The sequence below is a fragment of the Bombina bombina genome, chromosome 8 (genome assembly GCF_027579735.1).
Source record: "Bombina bombina isolate aBomBom1 chromosome 8, aBomBom1.pri, whole genome shotgun sequence".
In the NCBI taxonomy this organism is placed as follows: Eukaryota; Metazoa; Chordata; class Amphibia; order Anura; family Bombinatoridae; genus Bombina; species Bombina bombina.
The window spans coordinates 173,237,394-173,251,975 of record NC_069506.1 but is presented as its reverse complement, the minus strand read 5'-3'; the positions used below and the strand labels follow the sequence as shown (position 1 = coordinate 173,251,975).

The 14,582-nt window shown below is 40.9% G+C and overlaps 1 protein-coding gene across 2 annotated transcripts in view; it reads right to left on the bottom strand.

The window, feature by feature from the left end:
• Nucleotides 1-14,582, bottom strand: part of PPP1R12C (protein phosphatase 1 regulatory subunit 12C) — a 666,212-nt gene that overhangs the window by 429,248 nt on the left and 222,382 nt on the right. The gene's annotated exons all lie outside the window — the stretch shown is intronic.

Below are 14,582 nucleotides of genomic sequence, written 5' to 3'. Positions count from 1 at the left end.
CAAATAAGACGCCCACATTATTTGGCGCCTAAATGCTTTTGGCGCCAAAAATGACGCCACATCCGGAACGCCGACATTTTTGGTGCAAAATAACGTCAAAAAATGACGCAACTTCCGGCGACACGTATGACGCCGGAAACGGAAATGAATTTTTGCGCCAAAAAAGTCCGCGCCAAGAATGACGCAATAAAATGAAGCATTTTCAGCCCCCGCGAGCCTAACAGCCCACAGGGAAAAAAGTCAAATTTTTGAGGTAAGAAAAATATGATAATTAAAGCATAATCCCAAATATGAAACTGACTGTCTGGAAATAAGGAAAGTTGAACATTCTGAGTCAAGGCAAATAAATGTTTGAATACATATATTTAGAACTTTATAAATAAAGTGCCCAACCATAGCTTAGAGTGTCACAGAAAATAAGACTTACTTACCCCAGGACACTCATCTACATGTTTGTAGAAAGCCAAACCAGTACTGAAACGAGAATCAGTAGAGGAAATGGTAAATATAAGAGTATATCGTCGATCTGAAAAAGGGAGGTAAGAGATGAATCTCTACGACCGATAACAGAGAACCTTATGAAATAGACCCCGTAGAAGGAGATCACTGCATTCAATAGGCAATACTCTCCTCACATCCCTCTGACATTCACTGTACGCTGAGAGGAAAACCGGGCTCCAACTTGCTGCGGAGCGCATATCAACGTAGAATCTAGCACAAACTTACTTCACCACCTCCCTTGGAGGCAAAGTTTGTAAAACTGATTTGTGGGTGTGGTGAGGGGTGTATTTATAGGCATTTTAAGGTTTGGGAAACTTTGCCCCTCCTGGTAGGAATGTATATCCCATACGTCACTAGCTCATGGACTCTTGTTAATTACATGAAAGAAAACAAGTGCGCAACACCGGCGCGAAAATGAGGCTCTGCCTATGCTTTGGGAAAGCCCCTAAAGAATAAGGTGTCTAAAACAGTGCCTGCCGATATTATTATATCAAAATACCCAAATAAAATGATTCCTCAAGGCTAAATATGTGTTAATAATGAATCGATTTAGCCCAGAAAAAGTCTACAGTCTTAATAAGCCCTTGTGAAGCCCTTATTTACGATCGTAATAAACATGGCTTACCGGATCCCATAGGGAAAATGACAGCTTCCAGCATTACATCGTCTTGTTAGAATGTGTCATACCTCAAGCAGCAAGAGACTGCTCACTGTTCCCCCAACTGAAGTTAATTGCTCTCAACAGTCCTGTGTGGAACAGCCATGGATTTTAGTGACGGTTGCTAAAATCATTTTCCTCATACAAACAGAAATCTTCATCTCTTTTCTGTTTCTGAGTAAATAGTACATACCAGCACTATTTCAAAATAACAAACTCTTGATTGAATAATAAAAACTACAGTTAAACACTAAAAAACTCTAAGCCATCTCCGTGGAGATGTTGCCTGTACAACGGCAAAGAGAATGACTGGGGTAGGCGGAGCCTAGGAGGGATCATGTGACCAGCTTTGCTGGGCTCTTTGCCATTTCCTGTTGGGGAAGAGAATATCCCACAAGTAAGGATGACGCCGTGGACCGGACACACCTATGTTGGAGAAAAGTAGTTTAATATCCAAGGAATGCATAGGCTCAAGAGGAGCCTGCAAAAATCCTTAAAACCAAGACACTCCAAGGAGGAGACAGACTTAATAACAGGTTTGATACAAACCAAAGCCTGAACAAAACAGTGATTATCAGGAAGTTTAGCAATCTTTCTATGAAATAAAACAGAGAGAGGAGAGATTTGACCCTTCAAAGTATTTGCAGACAAGCCCCTATCCAAACCATCCTGAAGAAACTGTAAAATCCTAGGAATTCTAAAAGAATGCCAAGAAAATTTATAAGAGGAGCACCATGAAATATAGGTTTTCCAAACCAGATAATAAACCTTCCTTGAAACAGAATAAGTGCTCATCACTGAGTCAGAGAAACCTCTATGACTAAGCGTTCAATTTCCTTCAAATTTAGAGATTGAGATCCTGAGGGAAAAACGGCCCTTGAGATAGGTCTGGCCTTAAATGAAGTGGCCAGGGTTGGCAACAGTACATCCGGACAAGATCTGCATACCAAAACCAGTGAGGCCATGCTGGTGCTTTCAGAAACGCATAAAATTGTTCCATTATGATCTTGGAGATCACCCTTGGAAAAAGAACTAGAGGCAGAAATATGTAAGCAGGTTGGTAAAACCAAGGAACTGCTCAAGCATCCACCATCTCCGCCTGAGAATCATTGGACCTGGAAAGGTATCTGGGAAGTTTCTTGTTCAGACAGCAGGCCATCATATCTATTTCTGGAAGACCCCACATCAGCACAATCTGAAGAAACATCTGGATGGAGAGACCACTCCCCCGGATGCAAAGTCTGACTGAGAAAATCCGCTTCCCAAATGTCTACACCTGGGATATGAATCGTAGAAATTAGACAAGAGTTAGACTCCGCACAAGAAAGTATCCAAGACATCTATTTCATTGCTAAAGAGCTGCGAGTGCCCCTGATGATTGACATTTTCCTGTTGTGATATTGTCTGTCTGAAAAGTTATTTCTTTAATAGAGACCAAGCCTGAAGAACTCTGAAAATAGCAGTTATAAAAACATAATTTATGTAAGAACTTACCTGATAAATTCATTTCTTTCATATTGGCAAGAGTCCATGAGCTAGTGACATATGGGATATACAATCCTACCAGGAGGGGCAAAGTTTCCCAAACCTCAAAATGCCTATAAATACACCCCTCACCACACCCACAATTCAGTTTAACTAATAGCCAAGCAGTGGGGTGATAAAGAAAGGAGTAGAAAGCATCAACAAAGGAAATTTGGAAATAATTGTGCTTTATACAAAAAATCATAACCACCATAAAAAGGGTGGGCCTCATGGACTCTTGCCAATATGAAAAATGAATTTATCAGGTAAGTTCTTACATAAATTATGTTTTCTTTCATGTAATTGGCAGAAGTCCATGAGCTAGTGACATATGGGATATCAATACCCAAGATGTGGAGTCTTCCACTCAAGAGTCACTAGAGAGGGAGGGAATAAAAATAAAAACAGCCATATTCCGCTGAAAAAAATTAATCCACAACCCAAAACAAAAATAAGTTTATTTCATCTTGAAAGAAAAAAACTTAAATCAAAAGCAGAAGAATCAAACTGAAACAGCTGCCTGAAGAACTTTTCTACCAAAAACTGCTTCTGAAGAAGCAAATACATCAAAATGGTAGAGTTTAGTAAATGTATGCAAAGAGGACCAAGTTGCCGCTTTGCAAATCTGATCAACTGAAGCTTCATTCTTTAAAGCCCACGAAGTGTAAACTGATCTAGTAGAATGAGCTGTAATTCTCTGAGGCGGGCCTGACCCGATTCCAAATAAGCTTGATGAATCAAAAGATTCAACAAAGAAGCCAAGGAACTAGCAGAAGCCTTCTGACCTTTCCAAGGACCAGAAAATAAAACAAATAGACTGGAAGTCTTCCTGAAATCTTTAGTAGCTTCCACATAATATTTCAAAGCTCTTACCACATCCAAAGAATGTAAGGATCTTTCCAAAGAATTCTTAGGATTAGGACATAAGGAAGGGACAACAATTTCTCTACTAATGTTGTTAGAATTCACAACCTTAGGTAAAAATTGAAAAGAAGTCCACAAAACTACCTTATCCTGATGAAAAATCAGAAAAGGAGACACAAGAAAGGGCAGATAACTCAGAAACTCTTCTAGCAGAAGAAATAGCCAAAAGGAACAACACTTTCCAAGAAAGTAGTTTAATGTCCAAAGAATGCATAGGCTCAAATGGAGGAGCCTGTAACGCCTTCAGAACCAAATTAAGACTCCAAGGAGGAGAAATTGATTTAATGACAGGCTTAACACGAACTAAAGCCTGTACAAAACAGTGAATATCAGGAAGTATAGCAATCTTTCTGTGAAATAAAACAGAAAGAGCAGAGATTTGTCCCTTCAAGGAACTTGCAGACAAACCCTTATCCAAACCATCCTGAAGGAACTGTAAAATTCTAGGAATTCTAAAAGAATGCCAGGAGAATTTATGAGAAGAACACCATGAAATGTAAGTCTTCCAAACTCTATAATAAATCTTTCTAGAGACAGATTTACGAGCTTGTAACATAGTATTAATCACTGAGTCAGAGAAACCTCTATGACTTAGAACTAAGCGTTCACTTTCCACACCTTCAAATTTAATGATTTGAGATCCTGATGGAAAAACGGACCTTGAGATAGTAGGTCCGGCCGTAACGGAAGTGGCCAAGGCGGGCAACTGGACATCTGCACCAGTTACGCATACCAAAATCTGTGTGGCCATGCTGGAGCCACCAGCAACACAAAAGCCTGTTCCATGATGATTTTGGAGATCACTCTTGGAAGGAGAACTAGAGGCGGGAAGATGTAAGCAGGATGTTAACACCAAGGAACTGTCAGTGCATCCACTGCTTCTGCCTGAACATCCCTGGACCTGGACAGTTATCTGGGAAGTTTCTTGTTTAGATGAGAGGCCATGAGATCTATCTCTGGAAGACCCCACATCTGAACAATCTGAGAAAACACATCTGGATAGAGAGACCACTCCCCTGGATGTAAAGTCTGGCGGTTGAGATAATCCGCCTCCCAATTGACTACACCTGGGATATGCACCGCAGAGATTAGACAGGAGCTGGATTCCGCCCAAGCAAGTATCCGACATACTTCTTTCATAGCTTGGGGACTGTGAGTCCCACCCTGATGATTGACATAAGCCACAGTTGTGATATTGTCTGTCTGAAAACAAATGAACGGTTCTCTCTTTAGCAGAGGCCAAAACTGAAGAGCCTTGAGAATTGCACGGAGTTCTAAAATATTTATTAGTAATCTCGCCTCTTGAGATTTCCAAACCCCTTGTGCTGTCAGAGGTCCCCAAACAGCTCCCCAACCTGAAAGACTTGCATCTGTTGCGATCACAGTCCAGGTTGGCCGAACAAAAGAGGCCCCTTGAACTAAACAATGGTGATCTATCCACCATGTCACCATGTGTGTCGTACATTGGGATTCAAGGATATTAATTGTGATATCTTTGTATAATCCCTGCACCATTGATTCAGCATGCAAAGCTGTAGAGGTCTCATGTGAAAACGAGCAAAGGGGATAGCGTCCGATGCTGCAGTCATGAGACCTAAAACTTCCATGCACATAGTCACTGAAGGGAATGACTGAGACTGAAGGTGCCGGCATGCTGCAACCAATTTTAAACGTCTCTTGTCTGTTAGAGACAGAGTCATGGACACTGAATCTATCTGGAAACCTAAAGAGGTGACCCTTGTCTGAGGAGTCTAGAAACTTTTTGGTAAATTGATCCTCCAACCATGTTTCCGAAGAAACAACACTAGTTGATTCGTGTGAGATTCTGCAGTATGTAAAGACTGAGCTAGTACCAAGATATCGTCCAAATAAGGAAACACCGCAATACCCTGTTCTCTGATTACAGATAGTAGGGCACCCAGAACCTTTGAAAAGATTCTTGGAGCTGTTGCTAGGCCAAATGGAAGAGCAACAAATTGGTAATGCTTGTCTAGAAAAGAGAATCTCAGAAACTGATAGTGTTCTGGATGAATCGGAATATGAAGGTATGCATCCTGCAAGTCTATTGTGGACATATAATGTCCTTGCTGAACAAAAGGCAGAATAGTCCTTATAGTCACCATCTTGAAAGTTGGTACTCTTACATAACGATTCAAAATTTTCAGATCCAGAACTGGTCTGAACAAATTTTCTCTCTTTGGTACAATGAATAGGTTTGAATAAAACCCCAAACCTTGTTCCTGAGGAGGAACTGGCATGATTACCCCTGAAGACTCCAGGTCTGAAACACACTTCAGAAAAGCCTGAGCTTTTACTGGATTTACAGGGATGCGTGAGAGAAACAAATCTTCTCACAGCAGGTCTTACTTTGAATCCTATTCGATACCCTTGAGAGACAATGCTCTGAATCCAATGATTTTGGACAGATTTTATCCAAAAATCCTTGAAAAACCTTAATCTGCCCCCTACCAGCTGAGCTGGAATGAGAGCCGCACCTTCATGCAGACTTAGGGGCAGACTTTGGTTTCCTAAATGGCTTAGATTTATTCCAATTTGAGGAAGGCTTCCAACTGGAAGCAGATTCCTTGGGAGGAGGATTGAGTTTTTGTTCCTTATTCTGACGAAAGGAACGAAAACGATTAGAAGCCTTAGATTTACCCTTAGGTTTTTTTATCCTGAGGCAAAAAAACTCTTTTCCTCCAGTGATAGTTGAAATAATAGAATCCAACTGAGAACCAAATAAATTATTACCTTGGAAAGAAAGATAGTAATCTAGATTTAGATGTCATATCAGCATTCCAAGATTTAAGCCACAAAGCTCTTCTAGCTAATACAGCTAAAGACATGGATCTAACATCACTTTTGATAATATCAAAAATGGCATCACAAATAAAATTATTAGCATGTTGCAGTAAGCAAGTAATGCTAGATATGTCAGGATCCAATTCTCGTTGCGCTAAATTCTCCAACCAAAAAGTTGAGGCAGCCGCAACATCAGCTAAAGAAATAGCAGGTCTGAGAAGATGACCTGAATATAAATAGGCCTTCCTTAGATAGGATTCAAGCTTCCTATCTAAAGGATCCTTAAAGGAAGTACTATCTTCCATAGGAATAGTGGTACGTTTAGCAAGAGTAGAAATAGCCCCATCAACTTTGGGGATTTTTTTCCAAAACTCTATAGATTTTGCTGGTAAAGGATACAATTTTTTAAACCTTGAAGAAGGAATAAAAGAAGTACCTGGCTTATTCCATTCCCTAGAAATCATATCAGAAATAGCCTCAGGAATAGGAAAAAACCCTGGGGAAACCACAGGAGGTTTAAAAACAGCATTTAAACGTTTATTAGACTGAACGTCAATAGGACTGGTTACCTCAATATCCAAAGTAATTAACACTTCTTTTAATAAAGAACGCATATACTCTAGTTTAAATAAATAAGTAGATTTGTCAGTGTCAATGTCTGAGGAAGGATCTTCTAAATCAGATAGATCCTCATCAGAAGAGGAAAAATTATGTTGCTGGTCATTTGAAATTTCATCAGCTAAATGAGAAGTTTTAAAAGACCTTTTATGTTTATTAGAGAGTGGAAATGCAGACAAAGCCTTCAGAATAGAATCAGAAACAAATTCTTTAAAATTTACAGGTATATCATGTACATTCGAAGTTGAAGGAACTACAACTGGCAATGTACTATTACTGATGGAAACACTATCTGCATGTAAAAGTTTATCATGACAACTATTACAAATGACATTTGGTGGAATAATTTCGACCAGCAATGTTCCAGCAGAAACTTCTGAGGCAGGATCAGACTGGGACATCTTGCTCAATGTAAGAGAAAAAACAACATATAAAGCAAAATTATCTATTTCCTTATATGACAGTTTCAGGAATGGGAAAAAATGCAAAAGAATAGGCCTCTGATAGAGAAAAAAGCAAGAGGCAAACATCAATGGGGTATTGAAATAATGAAAAACATTTGGCGCCAAGTATGACGCACAACGTAACGTAAACTTTTTTGGAGCCAAAAATAACCGGAAATGACACATTTGCGTCACTAATGACGCCGCCGTGTGAAAGGTCTCAGCATCACGTATGACGCCGGAAATGACGAAGTTGCGTCATAAACGTCTTTTTCCGCGCCAAAAAAATTTTCGCGCCAAGAATGACGCAATAAAGTTTAGCATTTGACGCACCCGCGGGACTAATACCCGCAATAGCAAGAAGTAGTCAATTGAAAAAAAGACTAAAACCCCAGGTAAGAAAAAAAATTCTTAAAATGTTTAAATTCCCCAAATATGAAACTGACAGTCTGCTGAAGGAAATACACGAACCTGACTCATGGCAAATATAAGTACAATACATATATTTAGAACTTTATATAAATGCATAAAGTGCCAAACCATAGCTGAGGTGTCTTAAGTAATAAAAAACATACTTACCAAAAGACACCCATCCACATATAGCAGATAGCCAAACCAGTACTAAAACAGTTATTAGTAGAGGTAATAGTAAATTGAGAATATATCGTCGATCTGAAAAGGGAGGTAGGAGATGAATCTCTACGACCGATAACAGAGAACCTATGAAATAGACCCCTGTTAGGGAAATCATCATATTCAAATAAGTGATACTCCCTTCACGTCCCTCTGACATTTGCTGTACTCTGAGAGGAATCGGGCTTCAACAATGCTGAGAAGCGCATATCAACCTAGAAATCTTAGCACAAACTTACTTCACCACCTCCATAGGAGGCAAAGTTTGTAAAACTGAATTGTGGGTGTGGTGAGGGGTGTATTTATAGGCATTTTGAGGTTTGGGAAACTTTGCCCCTCCTGGTAGGATTGTATATCCCATATGTCACTAGCTCATGGACTCTTGCCAATTACATGAAAGAAATATTGATTGGTAACCTCGCCTCTTGAGGTTTCCAAACCCCTTCTGCTGTCAGAGACCCCCAGACAGCTCCCCACCATGTAAGACAAGCATCCGTTGAGATCACAGTCCAGGACGGCCGAACAAAAAGAGGCCCCTTGAACAATACGGTGATGGTCCAACCACCAAGACAGAGTTAAATGTTGGGATTTAAGAATATCAGTTGTGATATCCGAGTATAATCCCTGCACCATTGATTCAGTATGCAAAGCTGTAGAGGTCTCATATGAAAACGAGCAAAGGGGATCGAGTCCGATGCTACAGTCATGAGACCTAAAACTTCCATGCACATAGCCACTGAAGGGAATGATCGAGACAGAAGGCTTAGACAAGGTAAAACCAATTTCATTCGCCTCTTGTCTGTTAAAGACAGAGTCATGGACACTGAATCGATCTGGAAACTTAAAAAGGTGACCCTTGTTTGAGGAATCAAGGAACTCTTTTGTAAACTCATTCAGGAGTAAATTAGAAAGTTGCTTAAAATTGCATGCTCTATCTGAATCATGAGAAAAAAAAAGGAAATTTATGCTTACCTGATAAATTGATTTCTTCTACGATACGACAAGTTCACGGATTTCATCCTTACTTGTGGGATATTATCCTCCTGCTAACAGAAAGAGGCAAAGAGCACCACAGCAGAGCTGTATATATATCTCCTCCACCCCCAGTCATTCGACCGAAGGTTATAGGAAGAGAAAGGAAAAGCTAAAAGGTGCAGAGGTGACTGAAGTTGTAAATAATAAAAAACTATATAATATGTTTTAAATTGACAGGGAGGGCCGTGGACTCGTATTGTAAAAGAAATCAATTTATCAGGTAAGCATAAATTTCCTTTTCTTCTACAAGATACGACGAGTCCACGGATTTAATCCTTACTTGTGGGATACAATACCAAAGCAACAGGACACGGATGAAAGGGAGGGACAAGACAGAGACCTAAACAGAAGGCACCACTGCTTGAAGAACTTTTCTCCCAAAAACAGCCTCAGAAGAAGCAAAAGTATCAAATTTGTAAAATTTGGAAAAAGTATGAAGGGACGACCAAGTCACAGCCTTACAAATCTGTTCAACAGATGCATCATTTTTAAAGGCCCATGTGGAAGCCACAGCCCTAGTAGAATGCGTCGTAATTCTTTCAGGAGGCTGCTGTCCAGCAGTCTCATATGCCAGGCGGATGATACTTCTCAGCCAAAAAGAAAGAGAGAGGTAGCCGTAGCTTTCTGACCCCTACGCTTTCCAGAATAAACAATGAATAATGAAGATGATTGACGGAAATCCTTAGTTGCCTATAAGTAAAACTTTAAGGCACGGACCACGTCCAGATTATGTAACAGACGCTCCTTCTTAGAAGAAGGATTAGGACACAAGGAAGGAACAACAATTTCCTGATTAATATTCTTATTGGAAACAACCTTGGGAAGAAAAGCAGGTTTAGTACGTAAAACCACCTTATCAGAATGAAATATGAGATAAGGCGAATCACACTAATGCTGAAAGCTCAGAAACTCTTCGAGCAGAAGAAATAGCAACCAAAAACAGAACTTTCCAAGATAATTTAATATCTATGGAATGCATAGGTTCAAACGGAACCCCTTGAAGAACTCTAAGAACTAAATTTAAACTCCAGGGAGGAGTAATTGGTCTAAATACAGGCTTAATTCTAGAGAGAGCCTGACAAAAAGATTGAACATCTGGCACATCTGCCAAGCGTTTGTGAAACAAAATTGACAACGCAGAAATTTGTCCCTTTAAGGAACTTGCTGATAACCCTTTCTCCAATCCTTCTTGGAGAAAAGACAGGACCCTAGGAATCCTAACTTTACTCCATGAGTAACCCTTGGATTCACACCAATAAAGATATTTACGCCATATCTTATGATAGATTTTTCTAGTGACAGGCTTTCTAGCCTGTATCAAAGTACTGATAACCAAATAAGAGAATCCTCGCTTTGATAAAATCAAGCGTTCAATCTCCACGCAGTCAGCTGCAGAGAAATTAGATTTGGATGTTGGAAAGGACCTTGAATGAGAAGGTCCTGTCTCAAAGGAAGTTTCCATGGTGGCAGAGAGGACATGTCCACTAGATCCGCATACCAGGTCCTGCGTGGCCACGCAGGCGCTATCAGGATCACTGAAGCCCTCTCCTGTTTGATTCGAGCAATCACGCGTGGAAGGAGAGGAAACGGTGGAAACACATAAGCTAGGCTGAACAACCAAGGCATCTATCAGTTCGGCCTGAGGATCCCTAGACCTGGATCCATATCTTGGAAGCTTGGCATTCTGTCAAGATGCCATCAGATCCAATTCCGGTCTGCCCCATCGGAGAGTCAATGAGGCAAATACCTCCGGGTGGAGTTCCCACTCCCCCGGATGAAAAGTCTGTCGACTTAGAAAATCCGCTTCCCAGTTCTCTACTCCTGGGATGTAGATTGCTGACAGATGACAAGAGTGGGCCTCCGCCCAACGGATTATCTTGGATACCTCTCTCATCGCTAAGGAACTCCTTGTTCCCTCCTGATGATTGATATAAGCCACAGTCGTGATGTTGTCCGACTGGAATCTGATTAATTTGGCCGAAGCCAACTGAGGCCACGCCTGAAGCGCATTGAATATTGCTCTCACTTCCAGAATATTAATTGGAAGTAGAGACTCCACCTGAGTCCAAACACCCTGAGCCTTCAGGGAATTCCAGACTGCACCCCAGCCCAGAAGGCTGTCCGTTGTCACTATCACCCACGAGGGTCTGCGGAAACAAGTCAGTTGATATGTTGACGCCTGGATCAGAATATCGTCCAGATAAGGCGCCACTGCTATGCCTCCCGTCTGAGAACCGCCAAAAGAGACCCTAGAACCTTTGTGAAGATTCTGGGTGCTGTGGCCAACCCAAAGGGAAGAGCCACGAACTGATAATGTTTGTCCAAACCTTAGAAACTGATGATGATCCTTGTGGATAGGAATATGAAGGTAAGCATCCTTCAAGTCCACGGTAGTCATATATTGACACTCCTGGATCATTGGTAAAATTGTTCGTATAGTCTCCATCTTGAACGATGGGACTCTGAGAAACTTGTTTGGACACTTGAGGTCTAAAATGGGTCTGAAAGTTCCATCTTTTTTTGGGAACCACAAATAGATTTGAGTAAAACCCCTGTCCCGATTTTGGAACGGGACAAATTACTCCCATTGTAAAAAGGTCTTTTACACAGCGTAAGAACGCCTCTCTTTATCTGGTCTGCAGATAATCTTGAAAGATGAAATCTCCCTTGTGGGAGAAAATCCTTGAATTCCAATTGATAACCGTGGGTCACTATTTCTAGCGCCCAGGGGTCCTGAACATCCCTTGCCCAAGACTGGGCAAAGAAAGAAAGTCTGCCCCCTACTAGATCCGGTTCCGGGTTGGGGGCCACCCCTTCATGCTGTCTTTGTAGCAGCAGCGGGCTTCTTGGATTGTTTACCTTTATTCCAATTCTGGTTGGGTCTCCAGACTGAAATAGATTGGGTAAAATTCCCTTCCTGCTTTGTGGAGGAAGAGGAAGCAGAAGGTTCTCCCTTAAAAATTCCGAAAGGAACGAAAATTATTCTGTTTACCCCTCATCTTAACAGATTTATCCTGAGGTAGGGCATGGCCTTTACCTCCTGTAATGTCAGAAATGATTTCCTTCAATTCAGGCCCGAAAAGGGTCTTACCTTTAAAGGGAATAGCTAAAAGCTTATGTTTTGATGACACATCAGCAGACCAAGATTTGAGCCACAGCGCTCTACATGCTAGAATAGCAAATCCTGCATTTTTAGCCGCTAATTTAGCAATTTGAAAAGCGGCATCTGTAATAAAAGAATTAGCAAGCTCAAGAGCCTTAATTCTATCCAAAATGTCATCTGAGTCTCAACTTTCAGAGACTCTTCCAGAGCCTCAAACCAAAAAGCTGCTGCAGTAGTTACTGGAACAATGCAAGCTTTAATTGTAAAAGAAAACCCTGATTAATAAATCATTTCTTTAGGAGACCTTCTAATTTTTTATCCATAGGGTCTTTGAAAGCACAACTGTCCTCAATGGGTATAGTTGTACGTTTCGCCAAGGTAGACATAGCTCCCTCTACCTTAGGGAACGTTTGCCACGAGTCCCGAATGGTGTCTGACATGGGAAACATTTTCTTAAAATTAGGAGGGGGAGAAAACGGTATACCTGGTCTTTCCCATTCCTTTTTAATAATTTTCTTTTAGGAACCGGAAAAACATCAGTGTAAGAAGGCACCTCTAGATATTTGTCCATCTTACACAATTTCTCTGGTGGTATCACAATAGGGTCACAATCATCCAGAGTCGCTAAAACCTGCCGAAGTAACAGGCGGAGGTGTTCAAGCTTAAATTTAAAAGACCTAACATCCGAATCTGTCTGAGGTAACACCTTTCCTAAGTCTGAAATCTCTCCCTCAGACAGCAATTCCCTGACCCCCAACTCAGAACACTGAAGGTACATCAGAAATAGCTAATAAAGCATCAGAGGATTCAGTATTCACATTAATACCTGACCTAATGCGTTTACCCTGTAACACTGGTAATTTAGATAATACCTCTGTAAGGGTAGTTGACATAACTGCAGCCATCTCCTGCAGAGTAAATGAATTAGACGCACTAGAGGTACTTGGCATCGCTTGTGTGGGCGTTAAAGGTTGTGACACTTGGGGAGAATTGGATGGCATATCCTGATTCTCTTCAGACTGAGAATCATCCTTAGGCACACTTTCTTGACCTAAAATATGGTCTTTACAATGTAAGGCCCTTTCAGTACAAGAGGTACACAATAGCTTCTAAACACATAGAACAATGAGATTCCTCAATGTCAGACATGTTGAAAAGACTAGTAATAACCACAGAAGTCGTTTAAACACTTTATTGCTTTAAATAAATTTATGAAAAACGTGTACTGCGCCTTTAAGAAATAAAAAGTGAACAATTTTTCCAAAACTGCTTAAATAACGTTAATTTGTCTCAAAAATTAACTTAAACTCATTAGCTTATCCAAAAATTACTGCAACCCAGTAGTAAGGGGAGAAATAAGGCTCTAAAATAACTTAGATCAGAAAAATGTCAGTTTACACACAAAATACCCCCTGCACCTCTTCGAAATGACTTGCCAACAGTCCGGACCAGAGATACACTGTCCAGGAGCAACCGGAGTTACTGCTTGCTGTTTCTTACTCAGAAGGAAGTGTGCATTTGAGCGTGCGAAAACAAGCCCCGCCCCTTATGGCCGATGCCGGAGTAGGCCCAAAAACATAATTTATGCTTACCTGATAAATTTATTTCTCTTGTAGTGTGTTCAATCCATGTGTCATCCATTACTTATGGGATACATTCTCCTTCCCAACAGGAAGTTGCAAGAGGATCACCCAAGCAGAGCTGCTATATAGCTCCTCCCCTCACATGTCATATCCAGTCATTCGACCGAAACAAGACGAGAAAGGAGAAACTATAGGGTGCAGTGGTGACTGGAGTTATAATTTAAAATTTAGAACCTGCCTCAAAAAAGACAGGGCGGGCCGTGGACTAAAAAAAAACTACAAGAGAAATAAATTTATCAGGTAAGCATAAATTATGTTTTCTCTTGTTAAGTGTGTTCAGTCCACGGGTCATCCATTACTTATGGGATACCAATACCAAAGCTAAAGTACACGGATGATGGGAGGGACAAGGCAGGAACATTAAACAGAAGGAACCATTGCCTGTAGAACCTCTCCCCAAAACAGCCTCCGAAGAAGCAAAAGTGTCAAATTTGTAAAATTTGGAAAAAGTATGAAGTGAAGACCAAGTTGCAGCCTTGCAAATCTGTTCAACAGAGGCCTCATTCTTAAAGGCCCAGGTGGAAGCCACAGGCTCTAGTGGAATGAGCTGTAATTCGTTCAGGAGGCTGCTGTCCAGCAGTCTCATAGGCTAAACGTATTATGCTACAAAGCCAAAAAGAGAGAGAGGTAGCCGAAGCCTTTTGACCTCTCCTCTGTCCAGAGTAAACGACAAACAGAGAAGAAGTTTGCCGAAAATC